This window comes from Urocampus carinirostris, chromosome 9, assembly GCF_059441175.1.
Source record: "Urocampus carinirostris isolate Australia breed hairy pipefish chromosome 9, RoL_Ucar_1.0, whole genome shotgun sequence".
NCBI classification, from domain to species: domain Eukaryota; kingdom Metazoa; phylum Chordata; class Actinopteri; order Syngnathiformes; family Syngnathidae; genus Urocampus; species Urocampus carinirostris.
In genome coordinates this window covers 25,117,773-25,138,005 of record NC_142357.1, presented here as the reverse complement: position 1 = coordinate 25,138,005, position 20,233 = coordinate 25,117,773, and the positions used below count along the sequence as shown (strand labels likewise).

The window sequence follows — 20,233 nt, the reverse complement described above, 5'->3', positions numbered from 1 at the left end:
CCATTATCTGCCATGGCCTTTTGAGTAAGAAAATGTACACCACTGTGCTGTGTGTCAGAAGTGGGATTTGAACCCACGCCTCCAGAGGGACTGCGACCTGAACGCAGCGCCTTAGACCACTCAGCCATTCTGCCTTATTCCCAACAACCTTTTTACAATTAAATACACCGGACTGCATGGGCTGTAAGGTAAAACGAGTTGATTCCAAAACACGAATACAGTATTGGCAATGAACCATTCTGAAGTACTTTTAGAGATTATTTTGAACTCGTGTCAGAAGAGTGGTGCTGCTGACTACTCAGCCTCCCTGTGACTGAGCTCAGCCACATTAGATGTCTACCTCCATTATCTGCCCTGGCCTTTTGAGTAAGAAAATGTACACCACTGTGCTGTTTGTCAGAAGTGGGATTTGAACCCACGCCTCTAGAGAGACTGCGACCTTAACGCAGCGCCTTAGACCGCTCGGCCATTCTGACCTGTTTTCAATCTTCTTTTCATAATTTAGTACACTGAATTGCATCCGCTGTACGTTAGATGGAGTTGTTTCCCAAACATGATTTCAGTCGTGGGAATGAACCATTCTGAAGTATTTTCAGAGCCTATTTTGAACTCGTGTAAACAGAGGAATGCTGTTGACTACTCAGCCTCCCTCTGAACGCAGCGCCTTAGAACTCCCGGCCATTCTGACTTGTTTTCAATGTCTGTTTTAAAGTTGAGTACACCGAACTGCACGGCCTGTATGTTAGATTGAGTTGATTCCAAAACACGAGTTCAGTACTTGGAATGAACCATTCTGAAGTATGTTCATAGATCATTTTGAACTCGCGTTTGAAGAATGGTGCTGTTGACTACTCAGCCTCCCTGTGACCGAGCTCAGCCACATTAGATGTCTACCTCCATTATCTGCCCTGGCCTTTTGAGTAAGAAAATGTACACCACTGTGCTGTTTGTCAGAAGTGGGATTTGAACCCACGCCTCTAGAGAGACTGCGACCTTAACGCAGCGCCTTAGACCGCTCGGCCATTCTGACCTGTTTTCAATCTTCTTTTCATAATTTAGTACACTGAATTGCATCCGCTGTACGTTAGATGGAGTTGTTTCCCAAACATGATTTCAGTCGTGGGAATGAACCATTCTGAAGTATTTTCAGAGCCTATTTTGAACTCGTGTAAACAGAGGAATGCTGTTGACTACTCAGCCTCCCTCTGAACGCAGCGCCTTAGAACTCCCGGCCATTCTGACTTGTTTTCAATGTCTGTTTTAAAGTTGAGTACACCGAACTGCACGGCCTGTACGTTAGATTGAGTTGATTCCAAAACACGAGTTCAGTACTTGGAATGAACCATTCTGAAGTATGTTCATAGATCATTTTGAACTCGCGTTTGAAGAATGGTGCTGTTGACTACTCAGCCTCCCTGTGACCGAGCTCAGCCACATTAGATGTCTACCTCCATTATCTGCCATGGCCTTTTGAGGAAGAAAATGTACACCACTGTGCTGTGTGTCAGAAGTGGGATTTGAACCCACGCCTCCAGAGAGACTGCGACCTGAACGCAGCGCCTTAGACCACTCAGCCATTCTGCCTTATTCCCAACAACCTTTTTACAATTAAATACACCGGACTGCATGGGCTGTAAGGTAAAACGAGTTGATTCCAAAACACGAATACAGTATTGGGAATGAACCATTCTGAAGTACTTTTAGAGATTATTTTGAACTCGTGTCAGAAGAGTGGTGCTGTTGACTACTCAGCCTCCCTGTGACTGAGCTCAGCCACATTAGATGTCTACCTCCATTATCTGCCATGGCCTTTTGAGTAAGAAAATGTACACCACTGTGCTGTTTGTCAGAAGTGGGATTTGAACCCACGCCTCTAGAGAGACTGCGACCTTAACGCAGCGCCTTAGACCGCTCGGCCATTCTGACCTGTTTTCAAACTTCTTTTCATAATTTAGTACACTGAATTGCATCCGCTGTACGTTAGATGGAGTTGTTTCCCAAACATGATTTCAGTCGTGGGAATGAACCATTCTGAAGTATTTTCAGAGCCTATTTTGAACTCGTGTAAACAGAGGAATGCTGTTGACTACTCAGCCTCCCTCTGAACGCAGCGCCTTTGAACTCCCGGCCATTCTGACTTGTTTTCAATGTCTGTTTTAAAGTTGAGTACACCGAACTGTATGTTAGATTGAGTTGATTCCAAAACAGGAGTTCAGTACTTGGAATGAACCATTCTGAAGTATGTTCATAGATCATTTTGAACTCGTGTTAGAAGAATGGTGCTGTTGACTACTCAGCCTCCCTGTGACCGAGCTCAGCCACATTAGATGTCTACCTCCATTATCTGCCATGGCCTTTTGAGTAAGAAAATGTACACCACTGTGCTGTGTGTCAGAAGTGGGATTTGAACCCACGCCTCCAGAGGGACTGCGACCTGAACGCAGCGCCTTAGACCACTCAGCCATTCTGCCTTATTCCCAACAACCTTTTTACAATTAAATACACCGGACTGCATGTGCTGTAAGGTAAAACGAGTTGATTCCAAAACACGAATACAGTATTGGGAATGAACCATTCTGAAGTACTTTTAGAGATTATTTTGAACTCGTGTCAGAAGAGTGGTGCTGCTGACTACTCAGCCTCCCTGTGACCGAGCTCAGCCACATTAGATGTCTACCTCCATTATCTGCCATGGCCTTTTGAGGAAGAAAATGTACACCACTGTGCTGTGTGTCAGAAGTGGGATTTGAACCCACGCCTCCAGAGAGACTGCGACCTGAACGCAGCGCCTTAGACCACTCAGCCATTCTGCCTTATTCCCAACAACCTTTTTACAATTAAATACACCGGACTGCATGGGCTGTAAGGTAAAACGAGTTGATTCCAAAACACGAATACAGTATTGGGAATGAACCATTCTGAAGTACTTTTAGAGATTATTTTGAACTCGTGTCAGAAGAGTGGTGCTGCTGACTACTCAGCGTCCCTGTGACCGAGCTCAGCCAAGTTAGATGTCTACCTCCATTATCTGCCATGGCCTTTTGAGTAAGAAAATGTACACCACTGTGCTGTAGTCAGAAGTGGGATTTGAACCCACGCCTCTAGAGAGACTGCGACCTTAACGCAGTGCCTTAGACCGCTCGGCCATTCTGACCTGTTTTCAAACATCTTTTCATAATTTAGTACACTGAATTGCATCCGCTGTACGTTAGATGGAGTTGTTTCCCAAACATGATTTCAGTCGTGGGAATGAACCATTCTGAAGTATTTTCAGAGCCTATTTTGAACTCGTGTAAACAGAGGAATGCTGTTGACTACTCAGCCTCCCTCTGAACGCAGCGCCTTAGAACTCCCGGCCATTCTGACTTGTTTTCAATGTCTGTTTTAAAGTTGAGTACACCGAACTGCACGGCCTGTATGTTAGATTGAGTTGATTCCAAAACACGAGTTCAGTACTTGGAATGAACCATTCTGAAGTATGTTCATAGATCATTTTGAACTCGTGTTAGAAGAATGGTGCTGTTGACTACTCAGCCTCCCTGTGACTGAGCTCAGCCACATTAGATGTCTACCTCCATTATCTGCCATGGCCTTTTGAGTAAGAAAATGTACACCACTGTGCTGTTTGTCAGAAGTGGGATTTGAACCCACGCCTCTAGAGAGACTGCGACCTTAACGCAGCGCCTTAGACCGCTCGGCCATTCTGACCTGTTTTCAAACTTCTTTTCATAATTTAGTACACTGAATTGCATCCGCTGTACGTTAGATGGAGTTGTTTCCCAAACATGATTTCAGTCGTGGGAATGAACCATTCTGAAGTATTTTCAGAGCCTATTTTGAACTCGTGTAAACAGAGGAATGCTGTTGACTACTCAGCCTCCCTCTGAACGCAGCGCCTTTGAACTCCCGGCCATTCTGACTTGTTTTCAATGTCTGTTTTAAAGTTGAGTACACCGAACTGTATGTTAGATTGAGTTGATTCCAAAACAGGAGTTCAGTACTTGGAATGAACCATTCTGAAGTATGTTCATAGATCATTTTGAACTCGTGTTAGAAGAATGGTGCTGTTGACTACTCAGCCTCCCTGTGACCGAGCTCAGCCACATTAGATGTCTACCTCCATTATCTGCCATGGCCTTTTGAGTAAGAAAATGTACACCACTGTGCTGTGTGTCAGAAGTGGGATTTGAACCCACGCCTCCAGAGGGACTGCGACCTGAACGCAGCGCCTTAGACCACTCAGCCATTCTGCCTTATTCCCAACAACCTTTTTACAATTAAATACACCGGACTGCATGGGCTGTAAGGTAAAACGAGTTGATTCCAAAACACGAATACAGTATTGGCAATGAACCATTCTGAAGTACTTTTAGAGATTATTTTGAACTCGTGTCAGAAGAGTGGTGCTGCTGACTACTCAGCCTCCCTGTGACTGAGCTCAGCCACATTAGATGTCTACCTCCATTATCTGCCCTGGCCTTTTGAGTAAGAAAATGTACACCACTGTGCTGTTTGTCAGAAGTGGGATTTGAACCCACGCCTCTAGAGAGACTGCGACCTTAACGCAGCGCCTTAGACCGCTCGGCCATTCTGACCTGTTTTCAATCTTCTTTTCATAATTTAGTACACTGAATTGCATCCGCTGTACGTGAGATGGAGTTGTTTCCCAAACATGATTTCAGTCGTGGGAATGAACCATTCTGAAGTATTTTCAGAGCCTATTTTGAACTCGTGTAAACAGAGGAATGCTGTTGACTACTCAGCCTCCCTCTGAACGCAGCGCCTTAGAACTCCCGGCCATTCTGACTTGTTTTCAATGTCTGTTTTAAAGTTGAGTACACCGAACTGCACGGCCTGTATGTTAGATTGAGTTGATTCCAAAACACGAGTTCAGTACTTGGAATGAACCATTCTGAAGTATGTTCATAGATCATTTTGAACTCGCGTTTGAAGAATGGTGCTGTTGACTACTCAGCCTCCCTGTGACCGAGCTCAGCCACATTAGATGTCTACCTCCATTATCTGCCATGGCCTTTTGAGGAAGAAAATGTACACCACTGTGCTGTGTGTCAGAAGTGGGATTTGAACCCACGCCTCCAGAGAGACTGCGACCTGAACGCAGCGCCTTAGACCACTCAGCCATTCTGCCTTATTCCCAACAACCTTTTTACAATTAAATACACCGGACTGCATGGGCTGTAAGGTAAAACGAGTTGATTCCAAAACACGAATACAGTATTGGGAATGAACCATTCTGAAGTACTTTTAGAGATTATTTTGAACTCGTGTCAGAAGAGTGGTGCTGCTGACTACTCAGCCTCCCTGTGACTGAGCTCAGCCACATTAGATGTCTACCTCCATTATCTGCCATGGCCTTTTGAGTAAGAAAATGTACACCACTGTGCTGTTTGTCAGAAGTGGGATTTGAACCCACGCCTCTAGAGAGACTGCGACCTTAACGCAGCGCCTTAGACCGCTCGGCCATTCTGACCTGTTTTCAAACATCTTTGCATAATTTAGTACACTGAATTGCATCCGCTGTACGTTAGATGGAGTTGTTTCCCAAACATGATTTCAGTCGTGGGAATGAACCATTCTGAAGTATTTTCAGAGCCTATTTTGAACTCGTGTAAACAGAGGAATGCTGTTGACTACTCAGCCTCCCTCTGAACGCAGCGCCTTAGAACTCCCGGCCATTCTGACTTGTTTTCAATGTCTGTTTTAAAGTTGAGTACACCGAACTGCACGGCCTGTATGTTAGATTGAGTTGATTCCAAAACACGAGTTCAGTACTTGGAATGAACCATTCTGAAGTTTGTTCATAGATCATTTTGAACTCGTGTTAGAAGAATGGTGCTGTTGACTACTCAGCCTCCCTGTGACCGAGCTCAGCCACATTAGATGTCTACCTCCATTATCTGCCATGGCCTTTTGAGTAAGAAAATGTACACCACTGTGCTGTGTGTCAGAAGTGGGATTTGAACCCACGTCTCCAGAGAGACTGCGACCTGAACGCAGCGCCTTAGACCGCTCGGCCATTCTGACCTGTTTTCAAGGATCTTTTCATAATTTATTACACTGAATTGCATATGCTGTACGTTAGATCAGGTTGTTTCCCAAACATGATTTCAGTAATGGGAATGAACCATACTGAAGTATTTTCAGAGCCTATTTTGAACTCGTGTAAACAGAGGAGAGCTGTGGACTACTCAGCCTCCCTCTGAACGCAGCGCCTTAGACCACCCGGGCATTCTGACTTGTTTTCAATGTCTGTTTTAAAGTTGAGTACACCGAACTGCACGACCTGTACGTTAGATCGAGTTGATTCCAAAACAAGACTTCAGTACTTGGAATGAACCATTCTGAAGTATGTTCATAGATCATTTTGAACTCGTGTTAGAAGAGTGGTGCTGTTGACTACTCAGCCTCCCTGTGACCGAGCTCAGCCACATTAGATGTTTACCTCCATTATCTGCCATGGCCTTTTGAGTAAGAAAATGTACACCACCGTGTTCTGTGTCAGAAGTGGGATTTGAACCCACGCCCCCAGAGAGACTGCAACCTGAACGCAGCGCCTTAGACCACTCGGCCATTCTGACTTATTACTAAGAACCTTTTTACAATTAAATACACCGGACTGCATGGGCTGTAAGGTAAAATGAGTTGATTCCAAAACACGAATACAGTATTGGGAATGAACCATTCTGAAGTACTTTTAGAGATTATTTTGAACTCGTGTCAGAAGAGTGGTGCTGCTGACTACTCAGCGTCCCTGTGACTGACCTCAGCCACATTAGATGTCTACCTCCATTATCTGCCATGGCCTTTTGAGTAAGAAAATGTTCACCACTGTGCTGTGTGTCAGAAGTGGGATTTGAACCCACGCCTCTAGAGAGACTGCGACCTGAACGCAGCGCCTTAGACCACTCGGCCATTCTGACTTATTCCCAAGAATTTTTTTACAATTAAATACACCGGACTGCATGGGCTGTAAGGTAAAACGAGTTGATTCCAAAACACGAATACAGTAGTGGGAATGAACCATTCTGAAGTATTTTCAGAGCGTATTTTGAACTCGTGTAAACAGAGGAATGCTGTTGACTACTCAGCCTCCCTCTGAAGGCAGCGCCTTAGACCACCCGGGCATTCTGACTTGTTTTCAATGTCTGTTTTAAAGTTGAGTACACCGAACTGCACGACCTGTACGTTAGATCGAGTTGATTCCAAAACAAGAGTTCAGTACTTGGAATGAACCATTCTGAAGTATGTTCATAGATCATTTTGAACTCGTGTTAGAAGAGTGGTGCTGTTGACTACTCATCCTCCCTGTGACCGAGCTCAGCCACATTAGATGTCTACCTCCATTATCTGCCATGGCCTTTTGAGTAAGAAAATGTACACCACTGTGCTGTGTGTCAGAAGTGGGATTTGAACCCACGCCCCCAGAGAGACTGCGACCTGGACGCAGCGCCTTAGACCACTCGGCCATTCTGACTTATTCCCAAGAATATTTTTACAATTAAATACACCGGACTGCATGGGCTGTAAGGTAAAACTAGTTGATTCCAAAACACGAATACAGTATTGGGAATGAACCATTCTGAAGTACTTTTAGAGATTATTTTGAACGCGTGTCAGAAGAGTGGTGCTGCTGACTACTCAGCCTCCCTGTGACTGAGCTCAGCCACATTAGATGTCTACCTCCGTTATCTGCCATGGCCTATTGAATGAGAATATGTACACCACCGTGTTCTGTGTCAGAAGTGGGATTTGAACCCACGCCCCCAGAGAGACTGCGACCTGAACGCAGCGCCTTAGACCACTCGGCCATTCTGACTTATTCCCAACATTCTTTTTACAATTAAATACACCGGACTGCATGGGCTGTAAGGTAAAACGAGTTGATTCCAAAACACGAATACAGTACTTGGAATGAACCATTCTGAAGTATGTTCATAGATCATTTTGAACTCGTGTTAGAAGAGTGGTGCTGCTGACTACTCAGCCTCCCTGTGACTGAGCTCAGCCACATTAGATGTCTACCTCCATTATCTGCCATGGCCTTTTGAGTAAGAAAATGTACACCACTGTGCTGTGTGTCAGAAGAGGGATTTGAACCCACGCCTCTAAAGAGACTGCGATCTTAACGCAGCGCCTTAGACCGCTCGGCCATTCTGACCTGTGTTCAAAGTTTTTTCCATAATTCAGTACTCTGAATTGCATTTGCTGTACGTTAGATGGAGTTGTTTCCCAAACATGATTTCAGTAGTGGGAATGAACCATTCCGAAGTATTTTCAGAGCGTATTTTGAACTCGTGTAAACAGAGGAATGCTGTTGACTACTCAGCCTCCCTCTGAACGCAGCGCCTTAGACCACCCGGGCATTCTGACTTGTTTTCAATGTCTGTTTTAACGTTGAGTACACCGAACTGCACGACCTGTACGTTAGATCGAGTTGATTCCAAAACAAGAGTTCAGTACTTGGAATGAACCATTCTGAAGTATGTTCATAGATCATCTTGAACTCGTGTCAGAAGAGTGGTGCTGTTGACTACTCAGCCTCCCTGTGACTGAGCTCAGCCACATTAGATGTCTACCTCCATTATCTGCCATGGCCTTTTGAGTAAGAAAATGTACACCACTGTGTTGTGTGTCAGAAGTGGGAATTGAACCCACGCCTCCAGAGAGACTGCGACCTTAACGCAGCGCCTTAGACCGCTCGGACGTTCTGACCTGTTTTCAAGGTTTTTTTCATAATTGAGTACAACAAATTGCATTTGCTGTACGTTAGATCAAGTTGTTTCCCAAACATGATTTCAGTAGTGGGAATGAACCATTCTGAAGTATTTTCAGAGCCTATTTTGAACTCGTGTAAACAAAGGAATGCTGTTGACTACTCAGCCTCCCTCTGAACGCAGCGCCTTAGACCACCCGGCCATTCTGACTTGTTTTCAATGTCTGTTTTAAAGTCCAGTACACCGAACTGCACGGCCTGTACGTTAGATTGAGTTGATTCCAAAACAGGAGTTCAGTACTTGGAATGAACCATTCTGAAGTATGTTCATAGATTATTTTGAACTCATGTTAGAAGAGTGGTGCTGTTGACTACTCAGCCTCCCTGTGACTGAGCTCAGCCACATTAGATGTCTAGCTCCATTATCTGCCATGGCCTTTTGAGTAAGAAAATGTACACCACTGTGTTGTGTGCCAGAAGTGGGATTGAACCCACGCCCCCAGAGAGACTGCAATCTGAACGCAGCGCTTTAGACCACTCGGACATTCTGACTTGTACCAAGAACCTTTTTACAATTAAATACACCGGACTGCATGGGCTGTAAGATAAACCGAGTTGATTCCAAAACACGAATACAGTACTGGGAATGAACCATTCTGAAATACTTTTAGATATTATTTTGAACTCGTGTCAGAAGAGTGGTGCTGCTGACTACTCAGCCTCCCTGTGACTGAGCTCAGCCACATTAGATGTCTACCTCCGTTATCTGCCATGGCCTATTGAATGAGAATATGTACACCACCGTGTTCTGTGTCAGAAGTGGGATTTGAACCCACGCCCCCAGAGAGACTGCGACCTGAACGCAGCGCCTTAGACCACTCGGCCATTCTGACTTATTCCCAACATTCTTTTTACAATTAAATACACCGGACTGCATGGGCTGTAAGGTAAAACGAGTTGATTCCAAAACACGAATACAGTACTTGGAATGAACCATTCTGAAGTATGTTCATAGATCATTTTGAACTCGTGTTAGAAGAGTGGTGCTGCTGACTACTCAGCCTCCCTGTGACTGAGCTCAGCCACATTAGATGTCTACCTCCATTATCTGCCATGGCCTTTTGAGTAAGAAAATGTACACCACTGTGCTGTGTGTCAGAAGTGGGATTTGAACCCACGCCTCTAAAGAGACTGCGACCTTAACGCAGCGCCTTAGACCGCTCGGCCATTCTGACCTGTATTCAAAGTGTTTTCCATAATTGAGTACTCTGAATTGCATTTGCTGTACGTTAGATGGAGTTGTTTCCCAAACATGATTTCAGTAGTGGGAATGAACCATTCCGAAGTATTTTCAGAGCGTATTTTGAACTCGTGTAAACAGAGGAATGCTGTTGACTACTCAGCCTCCCTCTGAACGCAGCGCCTTAGACCACCCGGGCATTCTGACTTGTTTTCAATGTCTGTTTTAACGTTGAGTACACCGAACTGCACGACCTGTACGTTAGATCGAGTTGATTCCAAAACAAGAGTTCAGTACTTGGAATGAACCATTCTGAAGTATGTTCATAGATCATCTTGAACTCGTGTCAGAAGAGTGGTGCTGTTGACTACTCAGCCTCCCTGTGACTGAGCTCAGCCACATTAGATGTCTACCTCCATTATCTGCCATGGCCTTTTGAGTAAGAAAATGTACACCACTGTGCTGTGTGTCAGAAGTGGGAATTGAACCCACGCCTCCAGAGAGACTGCGACTTTAACGCAGCGCCTTAGACCGCTCGGACGTTCTGACCTGTTTTCAAGGTTTTTTTCATAATTGAGTACAACAAATTGCATTTGCTGTACGTTAGATCAAGTTGTTTCCCAAACATGATTTCAGTAGTGGGAATGAACCATTCTGAAGTATTTTCAGAGCCTATTTTGAACTCGTGTAAACAAAGGAATGCTGTTGACTACTCAGCCTCCCTCTGAACGCAGCGCCTTAGACCACCCCGCCATTCTGACTTGTTTTCAATGTCTGTTTTAAAGTCCAGTACACCGAACTGCACGGCCTGTACGTTAGATTGAGTTGATTCCAAAACAGGAGTTCAGTACTTGGAATGAACCATTCTGAAGTATGTTCATAGATTATTTTGAACTCATGTTAGAAGAGTGGTGCTGTTGACTACTCAGCCTCCCTGTGACTGAGCTCAGCCACATTAGATGTCTAGCTCCATTGTCTGCCATGGCCTTTTGAGTAAGAAAATGTACACCACTGTGTTGTGTGTCAGAAGTGGGATTGAACCCACGCCCCCAGAGAGACTGCAATCTGAACGCAGCGCTTTAGACCACTCGGACATTCTGACTTGTACCAAGAACCTTTTTACAATTAAATACACCGGACTGCATGGGCTGTAAGATAAACCGAGTTGATTCCAAAACACGAATACAGTACTGGGAATGAACCATTCTGAAATACTTTTAGATATTATTTTGAACTCGTGTCAGAAGAGTGGTGCTGCTGACTACTCAGCCTCCTTGTGACCGAGCTCAGCCACATTAGATGGCTACCTACATTATCTGCCATGGCCTTTTGAGTAAGAAAATCCACACCACTGTGCTGTGTGTCAGAAGTGGGATTTGAACCCACGCCTCTAAAGAGACTGCGACCTTAACGCAGCGCCTTAGACCGCTCGGCCATTCTGACCTGTTTTCAAACTTCTTTTCATAATTTACTACACTGAATTGCATTTGCTGTACGTTAGATGGAGTTGTTTCCCAAACATGATTTCAGTAGTGGGAATGAACCATTCTGAAGTATTTTCAGAGCCTATTTTGAACTCTTGTAAACAGAGGAATGCTGTTGACTACTCAGCCTCCCTCTGAACGCAGCGCCTTAGACCCCCCGGCCATTCTGACTTGTTTTCAATGTCTGTTTTAAAGTTGAGTACACCGAACTGCACGACCTGTATGTTAGATCGAGTTGATTCCAAAACAAGAGTTCAGTACTTGGAATGAACCATTCTGAAGTATGTTCATAGATCATCTTGAACTCGTGTCAGAAGAGTGGTGCTGTTGACTACTCAGCCTCCCTGTGACTGAGCTCAGCCACATTAGATGTCTACCTCCATTATCTGCCATGGCCTTTTGAGTAAGAAAATGTACACCACTGTGCTGTGTGTCAGAAGTGGGAATTGAACCCACGCCTCCAGAGAGACTGCGACCTTAACGCAGCGCCTTAGACCGCTCGGACGTTCTGACCTGTTTTCAAGGGTTTTTTTCATAATTGAGTACAACAAATTGCATTTGCTGTACGTTAGATGGAGTTGTTTCCCAAACATGATTTCAGTAGTGGGAATGAACCATTCTGAAGTATTTTCAGAGCGTATTTTGAACTCGTGTAAACAGAGGAATGCTGTTGACTACTCAGCCTCCCTCTGAACGCAGCGCCTTAGACCACCCGGGCATTCTGACTTGTTTTCAATGTCTGTTTTAACGTTGAGTACACCGAACTGCACGACCTGTACGTTAGATCGAGTTGATTCCAAAACAAGAGTTCAGTACTTGGAATGAACCATTCTGAAGTATGTTCATAGATTATTTTGAACTCATGTTAGAAGAGTGGTGCTGTTGACTACTCAGCCTCCCTGTGACTGAGCTCAGCCACATTAGATGTCTAGCTCCATTATCTGCCATGGCCTTTTGAGTAAGAAAATGTACACCACTGTGTTGTGTGCCAGAAGTGGGATTGAACCCACGCCCCCAGAGAGACTGCAATCTGAACGCAGCGCTTTAGACCACTCGGACATTCTGACTTGTACCAAGAACCTTTTTACAATTAAATACACCGGACTGCATGGGCTGTAAGATAAACCGAGTTGATTCCAAAACACGAATACAGTACTGGGAATGAACCATTCTGAAATACTTTTAGATATTATTTTGAACTCGTGTCAGAAGAGTGGTGCTGCTGACTACTCAGCCTCCCTGTGACTGAGCTCAGCCACATTAGATGTCTACCTCCGTTATCTGCCATGGCCTATTGAATGAGAATATGTACACCACCGTGTTCTGTGTCAGAAGTGGGATTTGAACCCACGCCCCCAGAGAGACTGCGACCTGAACGCAGCGCCTTAGACCACTCGGCCATTCTGACTTATTCCCAACATTCTTTTTACAATTAAATACACCGGACTGCATGGGCTGTAAGGTAAAACGAGTTGATTCCAAAACACGAATACAGTACTTGGAATGAACCATTCTGAAGTATGTTCATAGATCATTTTGAACTCGTGTTAGAAGAGTGGTGCTGCTGACTACTCAGCCTCCCTGTGACTGAGCTCAGCCACATTAGATGTCTACCTCCATTATCTGCCATGGCCTTTTGAGTAAGAAAATGTACACCACTGTGCTGTGTGTCAGAAGTGGGATTTGAACCCACGCCTCTAAAGAGACTGCGACCTTAACGCAGCGCCTTAGACCGCTCGGCCATTCTGACCTGTATTCAAAGTGTTTTCCATAATTGAGTACTCTGAATTGCATTTGCTGTACGTTAGATGGAGTTGTTTCCCAAACATGATTTCAGTAGTGGGAATGAACCATTCCGAAGTATTTTCAGAGCGTATTTTGAACTCGTGTAAACAGAGGAATGCTGTTGACTACTCAGCCTCCCTCTGAACGCAGCGCCTTAGACCACCCGGGCATTCTGACTTGTTTTCAATGTCTGTTTTAACGTTGAGTACACCGAACTGCACGACCTGTACGTTAGATCGAGTTGATTCCAAAACAAGAGTTCAGTACTTGGAATGAACCATTCTGAAGTATGTTCATAGATCATCTTGAACTCGTGTCAGAAGAGTGGTGCTGTTGACTACTCAGCCTCCCTGTGACTGAGCTCAGCCACATTAGATGTCTACCTCCATTATCTGCCATGGCCTTTTGAGTAAGAAAATGTACACCACTGTGCTGTGTGTCAGAAGTGGGAATTGAACCCACGCCTCCAGAGAGACTGCGACTTTAACGCAGCGCCTTAGACCGCTCGGACGTTCTGACCTGTTTTCAAGGTTTTTTTCATAATTGAGTACAACAAATTGCATTTGCTGTACGTTAGATCAAGTTGTTTCCCAAACATGATTTCAGTAGTGGGAATGAACCATTCTGAAGTATTTTCAGAGCCTATTTTGAACTCGTGTAAACAAAGGAATGCTGTTGACTACTCAGCCTCCCTCTGAACGCAGCGCCTTAGACCACCCGGCCATTCTGACTTGTTTTCAATGTCTGTTTTAAAGTCCAGTACACCGAACTGCACGGCCTGTACGTTAGATTGAGTTGATTCCAAAACAGGAGTTCAGTACTTGGAATGAACCATTCTGAAGTATGTTCATAGATTATTTTGAACTCATGTTAGAAGAGTGGTGCTGTTGACTACTCAGCCTCCCTGTGACTGAGCTCAGCCACATTAGATGTCTAGCTCCATTGTCTGCCATGGCCTTTTGAGTAAGAAAATGTACACCACTGTGTTGTGTGTCAGAAGTGGGATTGAACCCACGCCCCCAGAGAGACTGCAATCTGAACGCAGCGCTTTAGACCACTCGGACATTCTGACTTGTACCAAGAACCTTTTTACAATTAAATACACCGGACTGCATGGGCTGTAAGATAAACCGAGTTGATTCCAAAACACGAATACAGTACTGGGAATGAACCATTCTGAAATACTTTTAGATATTATTTTGAACTCGTGTCAGAAGAGTGGTGCTGCTGACTACTCAGCCTCCTTGTGACCGAGCTCAGCCACATTAGATGGCTACCTACATTATCTGCCATGGCCTTTTGAGTAAGAAAATCCACACCACTGTGCTGTGTGTCAGAAGTGGGATTTGAACCCACGCCTCTAAAGAGACTGCGACCTTAACGCAGCGCCTTAGACCGCTCGGCCATTCTGACCTGTTTTCAAACTTCTTTTCATAATTTAGTACACTGAATTGCATTTGCTGTACGTTAGATGGAGTTGTTTCCCAAACATGATTTCAGTAGTGGGAATGAACCATTCTGAAGTATTTTCAGAGCCTATTTTGAACTCTTGTAAACAGAGGAATGCTGTTGACTACTCAGCCTCCCTCTGAACGCAGCGCCTTAGACCCCCCGGCCATTCTGACTTGTTTTCAATGTCTGTTTTAAAGTTGAGTACACCGAACTGCACGACCTGTATGTTAGATCGAGTTGATTCCAAAACAAGAGTTCAGTACTTGGAATGAACCATTCTGAAGTATGTTCATAGATCATCTTGAACTCGTGTCAGAAGAGTGGTGCTGTTGACTACTCAGCCTCCCTGTGACTGAGCTCAGCCACATTAGATGTCTACCTCCATTATCTGCCATGGCCTTTTGAGTAAGAAAATGTACACCACTGTGCTGTGTGTCAGAAGTGGGAATTGAACCCACGCCTCCAGAGAGACTGCGACCTTAACGCAGCGCCTTAGACCGCTCGGACGTTCTGACCTGTTTTCAAGGGTTTTTTTCATAATTGAGTACAACAAATTGCATTTGCTGTACGTTAGATGGAGTTGTTTCCCAAACATGATTTCAGTAGTGGGAATGAACCATTCTGAAGTATTTTCAGAGCGTATTTTGAACTCGTGTAAACAGAGGAATGCTGTTGACTACTCAGCCTCCCTCTGAACGCAGCGCCTTAGACCACCCGGGCATTCTGACTTGTTTTCAATGTCTGTTTTAACGTTGAGTACACCGAACTGCACGACCTGTACGTTAGATCGAGTTGATTCCAAAACAAGAGTTCAGTACTTGGAATGAACCATTCTGAAGTATGTTCATAGATTATTTTGAACTCATGTTAGAAGAGTGGTGCTGTTGACTACTCAGCCTCCCTGTGACTGAGCTCAGCCACATTAGATGTCTAGCTCCATTATCTGCCATGGCCTTTTGAGTAAGAAAATGTACACCACTGTGTTGTGTGCCAGAAGTGGGATTGAACCCACGCCCCCAGAGAGACTGCAATCTGAACGCAGTGCTTTAGACCACTCGGACATTCTGACTTGTACCAAGAACCTTTTTACAATTAAATACACCGGACTGCATGGGCTGTAAGATAAACCGAGTTGATTCCAAAACACGAATACAGTACTGGGAATGAACCATTCTGAAATACTTTTAGATATTATTTTGAACTCGTGTCAGAAGAGTGGTGCTGCTGACTACTCAGCCTCCCTGTGACTGAGCTCAGCCACATTAGATGTCTACCTCCGTTATCTGCCATGGCCTATTGAATGAGAATATGTACACCACCGTGTTCTGTGTCAGAAGTGGGATTTGAACCCACGCCCCCAGAGAGACTGCGACCTGAACGCAGCGCCTTAGACCACTCGGCCATTCTGACTTACTCCCAACATTCTTTTTACAATTAAATACACCGGACTGCATGGGCTGTAAGGTAAAACGAGTTGATTCCAAAACACGAATACAGTACTTGGAATGAACCATTCTGAAGTATGTTCATAGATCATTTTGAACTCGTGTTAGAAGAGTGGTGCTGCTGACTACTCAGCCTCCCTGTGACTGAGCTCAGCCACATTAGATGTCTACCTCCATTATCTGCCATGGCCTTTTGAGTAAGAAAATGTACACCACTGTGCTGTGTGTCAGAAGTGGGATTTGAACCCACGCCTCTAAAGAGACTGCGACCTTAACGCAGCGCCTTAGACCGCTCGGCCATTCTGACCTGTATTCAAAGTGTTTTCCATAATTGAGTACTCTGAATTGCATTTGCTGTACGTTAGATGGAGTTGTTTCCCAAACATGATTTCAGTAGTGGGAATGAACCATTCCGAAGTATTTTCAGAGCGTATTTTGAACTCGTGTAAACAGAGGAATGCTGTTGACTACTCAGCCTCCCTCTGAACGCAGCGCCTTAGACCACCCGGGCATTCTGACTTGTTTTCAATGTCTGTTTTAACGTTGAGTACACCGAACTGCACGACCTGTACGTTAGATCGAGTTGATTCCAAAACAAGAGTTCAGTACTTGGAATGAACCATTCTGAAGTATGTTCATAGATCATCTTGAACTCGTGTCAGAAGAGTGGTGCTGTTGACTACTCAGCCTCCCTGTGACTGAGCTCAGCCACATTAGATGTCTACCTCCATTATCTGCCATGGCCTTTTGAGTAAGAAAATGTACACCACTGTGCTGTGTGTCAGAAGTGGGAATTGAACCCACGCCTCCAGAGAGACTGCGACTTTAACGCAGCGCCTTAGACCGCTCGGACGTTCTGACCTGTTTTCAAGGTTTTTTTCATAATTGAGTACAACAAATTGCATTTGCTGTACGTTAGATCAAGTTGTTTCCCAAACATGATTTCAGTAGTGGGAATGAACCATTCTGAAGTATTTTCAGAGCCTATTTTGAACTCGTGTAAACAAAGGAATGCTGTTGACTACTCAGCCTCCCTCTGAACGCAGCGCCTTAGACCACCCGGCCATTCTGACTTGTTTTCAATGTCTGTTTTAAAGTCCAGTACACCGAACTGCACGGCCTGTACGTTAGATTGAGTTGATTCCAAAACAGGAGTTCAGTACTTGGAATGAACCATTCTGAAGTATGTTCATAGATTATTTTGAACTCATGTTAGAAGAGTGGTGCTGTTGACTACTCAGCCTCCCTGTGACTGAGCTCAGCCACATTAGATGTCTAGCTCCATTGTCTGCCATGGCCTTTTGAGTAAGAAAATGTACACCACTGTGTTGTGTGTCAGAAGTGGGATTGAACCCACGCCCCCAGAGAGACTGCAATCTGAACGCAGCGCTTTAGACCACTCGGACATTCTGACTTGTACCAAGAACCTTTTTACAATTAAATACACCGGACTGCATGGGCTGTAAGATAAACCGAGTTGATTCCAAAACACGAATACAGTACTGGGAATGAACCATTCTGAAATACTTTTAGAGATTATTTTGAACTCGTGTCAGAAGAGTGGTGCTGCTGACTACTCAGCCTCCTTGTGACCGAGCTCAGCCACATTAGATGGCTACCTACATTATCTGCCATGGCCTTTTGAGTAAGAAAATCCACACCACTGTGCTGTGTGTCAGAAGTGGGATTTGAACCCACGCCTCTAAAGAGACTGCGACCTTAACGCAGCGCCTTAGACCGCTCGGCCATTCTGACCTGTTTTCAAACTTCTTTTCATAATTTAGTACACTGAATTGCATTTGCTGTACGTTAGATGGAGTTGTTTCCCAAACATGATTTCAGTAGTGGGAATGAACCATTCTGAAGTATTTTCAGAGCCTGTTTTGAACTCTTGTAAACAGAGGAATGCTGTTGACTACTCAGCCTCCCTCTGAACGCAGCGCCTTAGACCCCCCGGCCATTCTGACTTGTTTTCAATGTCTGTTTTAAAGTTGAGTACACCGAACTGCACGACCTGTATGTTAGATCGAGTTGATTCCAAAACAAGAGTTCAGTACTTGGAATGAACCATTCTGAAGTATGTTCATAGATCATCTTGAACTCGTGTCAGAAGAGTGGTGCTGTTGACTACTCAGCCTCCCTGTGACTGAGCTCAGCCACATTAGATGTCTACCTCCATTATCTGCCATGGCCTTTTGAGTAAGAAAATGTACACCACTGTGCTGTGTGTCAGAAGTGGGAATTGAACCCACGCCTCCAGAGAGACTGCGACCTTAACGCAGCGCCTTAGACCGCTCGGACGTTCTGACCTGTTTTCAAGGGTTTTTTTCATAATTGAGTACAACAAATTGCATTTGCTGTACGTTAGATGGAGTTGTTTCCCAAACATGATTTCAGTAGTGGGAATGAACCATTCTGAAGTATTTTCAGAGCGTATTTTGAACTCGTGTAAACAGAGGAATGCTGTTGACTACTCAGCCTCCCTCTGAACGCAGCGCCTTAGACCACCCGGGCATTCTGACTTGTTTTCAATGTCTGTTTTAACGTTGAGTACACCGAACTGCACGACCTGTACGTTAGATCGAGTTGATTCCAAAACAAGAGTTCAGTACTTGGAATGAACCATTCTGAAGTATGTTCATAGATTATTTTGAACTCATGTTAGAAGAGTGGTGCTGTTGACTACTCAGCCTCCCTGTGACTGAGCTCAGCCACATTAGATGTCTAGCTCCATTATCTGCCATGGCCTTTTGAGTAAGAAAATGTACACCACTGTGTTGTGTGTCAGAAGTGGGATTGAACCCACGCCCCCAGAGAGACTGCAATCTGAACGCAGCGCTTTAGACCACTCGGACATTCTGACTTGTACCAAGAACCTTTTTACAATTAAATACACCGGACTGCATGGGCTGTAAGATAAACCGAGTTGATTCCAAAACACGAATACAGTACTGGGAATGAACCATTCTGAAATACTTTTAGATATTATTTTGAACTCGTGTCAGAAGAGTGGTGCTGCTGACTACTCAGCCTCCTTGTGACCGAGCTCAGCCACATTAGATGGCTACCTACATTATCTGCCATGGCCTTTTGAGTAAGAAAATCCACTCCACTGTGCTGTGTGTCAGAAGTGGGATTTGAACCCACGCCTCTAAAGAGACTGCGACCTTAACGCAGTGCCTTAGACCGCTCGGCCATTCTGACCTGTTTTCAAACTTCTTTTCATAATTTAGTACACTGAATTGCATTTGCTGTACGTTAGATGGAGTTGTTTCCCAAACATGATTTCAGTAGTGGGAATGAACCATTCTGAAGTATTTTCAGAGCCTATTTTGAACTCTTGTAAACAGAGGAATGCTGTTGACTACTCAGCCTCCCTCTGAACGCAGCGCCTTAGACCCCCCGGCCATTCTGACTTGTTTTCAATGTCTGTTTTAAAGTTGAGTACACCGAACTGCACGACCTGTATGTTAGATCGAGTTGATTCCAAAACAAGAGTTCAGTACTTGGAATGAACCATTCTGAAGTATGTTCATAGATCATCTTGAACTCGTGTCAGAAGAGTGGTGCTGTTGACTACTCAGCCTCCCTGTGACTGAGCTCAGCCACATTAGATGTCTACCTCCATTATCTGCCATGGCCTTTTGAGTAAGAAAATGTACACCACTGTGCTGTGTGTCAGAAGTGGGAATTGAACCCACGCCTCCAGAGAGACTGCGACCTTAACGCAGCGCCTTAGACCGCTCGGACGTTCTGACCTGTTTTCAAGGGTTTTTTTCATAATTGAGTACAACAAATTGCATTTGCTGTACGTTAGATGGAGTTGTTTACCAAACATGATTTCAGTAGTGGGAATGAACCATTCTGAAGTATTTTCAGAGCGTATTTTGAACTCGTGTAAACAGAGGAATGCTGTTGACTACTCAGCCTCCCTCTGAACGCAGCGCCTTAGACCACCCGGGCATTCTGACTTGTTTTCAATGTCTGTTTTAACGTTGAGTACACTGAACTGCACGACCTGTACGTTAGATCGAGTTGATTCCAAAACAAGAGTTCAGTACTTGGAATGAACCATTCTGAAGTATGTTCATAG

The 20,233-nt window shown here is 44.6% G+C and overlaps 1 protein-coding gene and 27 non-coding genes across 28 annotated transcripts in view; 1 reads left to right on the top strand and 27 right to left on the bottom strand.

Annotated features, from left to right (window-relative positions):
- The window catches only part of LOC148359760 (uncharacterized), a 62,112-nt gene that overhangs the window by 21,465 nt on the left and 20,414 nt on the right, over positions 1-20,233 (top strand). The window lies entirely within an intron of this gene.
- Positions 395-476, bottom strand: trnal-aag (transfer RNA leucine (anticodon AAG)). Its single transcript has one exon. It is a non-coding gene; the product is annotated as a tRNA-Leu (tRNA).
- trnal-aag (transfer RNA leucine (anticodon AAG)) lies at positions 949-1,030 on the bottom strand. The gene has a single exon. It is a non-coding gene; the product is annotated as a tRNA-Leu (tRNA).
- Positions 1,503-1,584, bottom strand: trnal-cag (transfer RNA leucine (anticodon CAG)). The gene has a single exon. It is a non-coding gene; the product is annotated as a tRNA-Leu (tRNA).
- trnal-aag (transfer RNA leucine (anticodon AAG)) lies at positions 1,845-1,926 on the bottom strand. Its single transcript has one exon. It is a non-coding gene; the product is annotated as a tRNA-Leu (tRNA).
- On the bottom strand, positions 2,732-2,813 carry trnal-cag (transfer RNA leucine (anticodon CAG)). Its single transcript has one exon. It is a non-coding gene; the product is annotated as a tRNA-Leu (tRNA).
- On the bottom strand, positions 3,627-3,708 carry trnal-aag (transfer RNA leucine (anticodon AAG)). The gene has a single exon. It is a non-coding gene; the product is annotated as a tRNA-Leu (tRNA).
- trnal-aag (transfer RNA leucine (anticodon AAG)) lies at positions 4,514-4,595 on the bottom strand. The gene has a single exon. It is a non-coding gene; the product is annotated as a tRNA-Leu (tRNA).
- On the bottom strand, positions 5,410-5,491 carry trnal-aag (transfer RNA leucine (anticodon AAG)). The gene has a single exon. It is a non-coding gene; the product is annotated as a tRNA-Leu (tRNA).
- On the bottom strand, positions 5,964-6,045 carry trnal-cag (transfer RNA leucine (anticodon CAG)). Its single transcript has one exon. It is a non-coding gene; the product is annotated as a tRNA-Leu (tRNA).
- On the bottom strand, positions 6,518-6,599 carry trnal-cag (transfer RNA leucine (anticodon CAG)). Its single transcript has one exon. It is a non-coding gene; the product is annotated as a tRNA-Leu (tRNA).
- On the bottom strand, positions 6,860-6,941 carry trnal-cag (transfer RNA leucine (anticodon CAG)). The gene has a single exon. It is a non-coding gene; the product is annotated as a tRNA-Leu (tRNA).
- trnal-cag (transfer RNA leucine (anticodon CAG)) lies at positions 7,414-7,495 on the bottom strand. Its single transcript has one exon. It is a non-coding gene; the product is annotated as a tRNA-Leu (tRNA).
- On the bottom strand, positions 7,756-7,837 carry trnal-cag (transfer RNA leucine (anticodon CAG)). The gene has a single exon. It is a non-coding gene; the product is annotated as a tRNA-Leu (tRNA).
- On the bottom strand, positions 8,098-8,179 carry trnal-aag (transfer RNA leucine (anticodon AAG)). Its single transcript has one exon. It is a non-coding gene; the product is annotated as a tRNA-Leu (tRNA).
- trnal-cag (transfer RNA leucine (anticodon CAG)) lies at positions 9,546-9,627 on the bottom strand. The gene has a single exon. It is a non-coding gene; the product is annotated as a tRNA-Leu (tRNA).
- On the bottom strand, positions 9,888-9,969 carry trnal-aag (transfer RNA leucine (anticodon AAG)). Its single transcript has one exon. It is a non-coding gene; the product is annotated as a tRNA-Leu (tRNA).
- On the bottom strand, positions 10,442-10,523 carry trnaf-aaa (transfer RNA phenylalanine (anticodon AAA)). The gene has a single exon. It is a non-coding gene; the product is annotated as a tRNA-Phe (tRNA).
- trnal-aag (transfer RNA leucine (anticodon AAG)) lies at positions 11,336-11,417 on the bottom strand. The gene has a single exon. It is a non-coding gene; the product is annotated as a tRNA-Leu (tRNA).
- On the bottom strand, positions 12,785-12,866 carry trnal-cag (transfer RNA leucine (anticodon CAG)). The gene has a single exon. It is a non-coding gene; the product is annotated as a tRNA-Leu (tRNA).
- trnal-aag (transfer RNA leucine (anticodon AAG)) lies at positions 13,127-13,208 on the bottom strand. Its single transcript has one exon. It is a non-coding gene; the product is annotated as a tRNA-Leu (tRNA).
- trnaf-aaa (transfer RNA phenylalanine (anticodon AAA)) lies at positions 13,681-13,762 on the bottom strand. The gene has a single exon. It is a non-coding gene; the product is annotated as a tRNA-Phe (tRNA).
- On the bottom strand, positions 14,575-14,656 carry trnal-aag (transfer RNA leucine (anticodon AAG)). The gene has a single exon. It is a non-coding gene; the product is annotated as a tRNA-Leu (tRNA).
- On the bottom strand, positions 16,024-16,105 carry trnal-cag (transfer RNA leucine (anticodon CAG)). The gene has a single exon. It is a non-coding gene; the product is annotated as a tRNA-Leu (tRNA).
- trnal-aag (transfer RNA leucine (anticodon AAG)) lies at positions 16,366-16,447 on the bottom strand. The gene has a single exon. It is a non-coding gene; the product is annotated as a tRNA-Leu (tRNA).
- trnaf-aaa (transfer RNA phenylalanine (anticodon AAA)) lies at positions 16,920-17,001 on the bottom strand. Its single transcript has one exon. It is a non-coding gene; the product is annotated as a tRNA-Phe (tRNA).
- Positions 17,814-17,895, bottom strand: trnal-aag (transfer RNA leucine (anticodon AAG)). The gene has a single exon. It is a non-coding gene; the product is annotated as a tRNA-Leu (tRNA).
- On the bottom strand, positions 19,263-19,344 carry trnal-aag (transfer RNA leucine (anticodon AAG)). The gene has a single exon. It is a non-coding gene; the product is annotated as a tRNA-Leu (tRNA).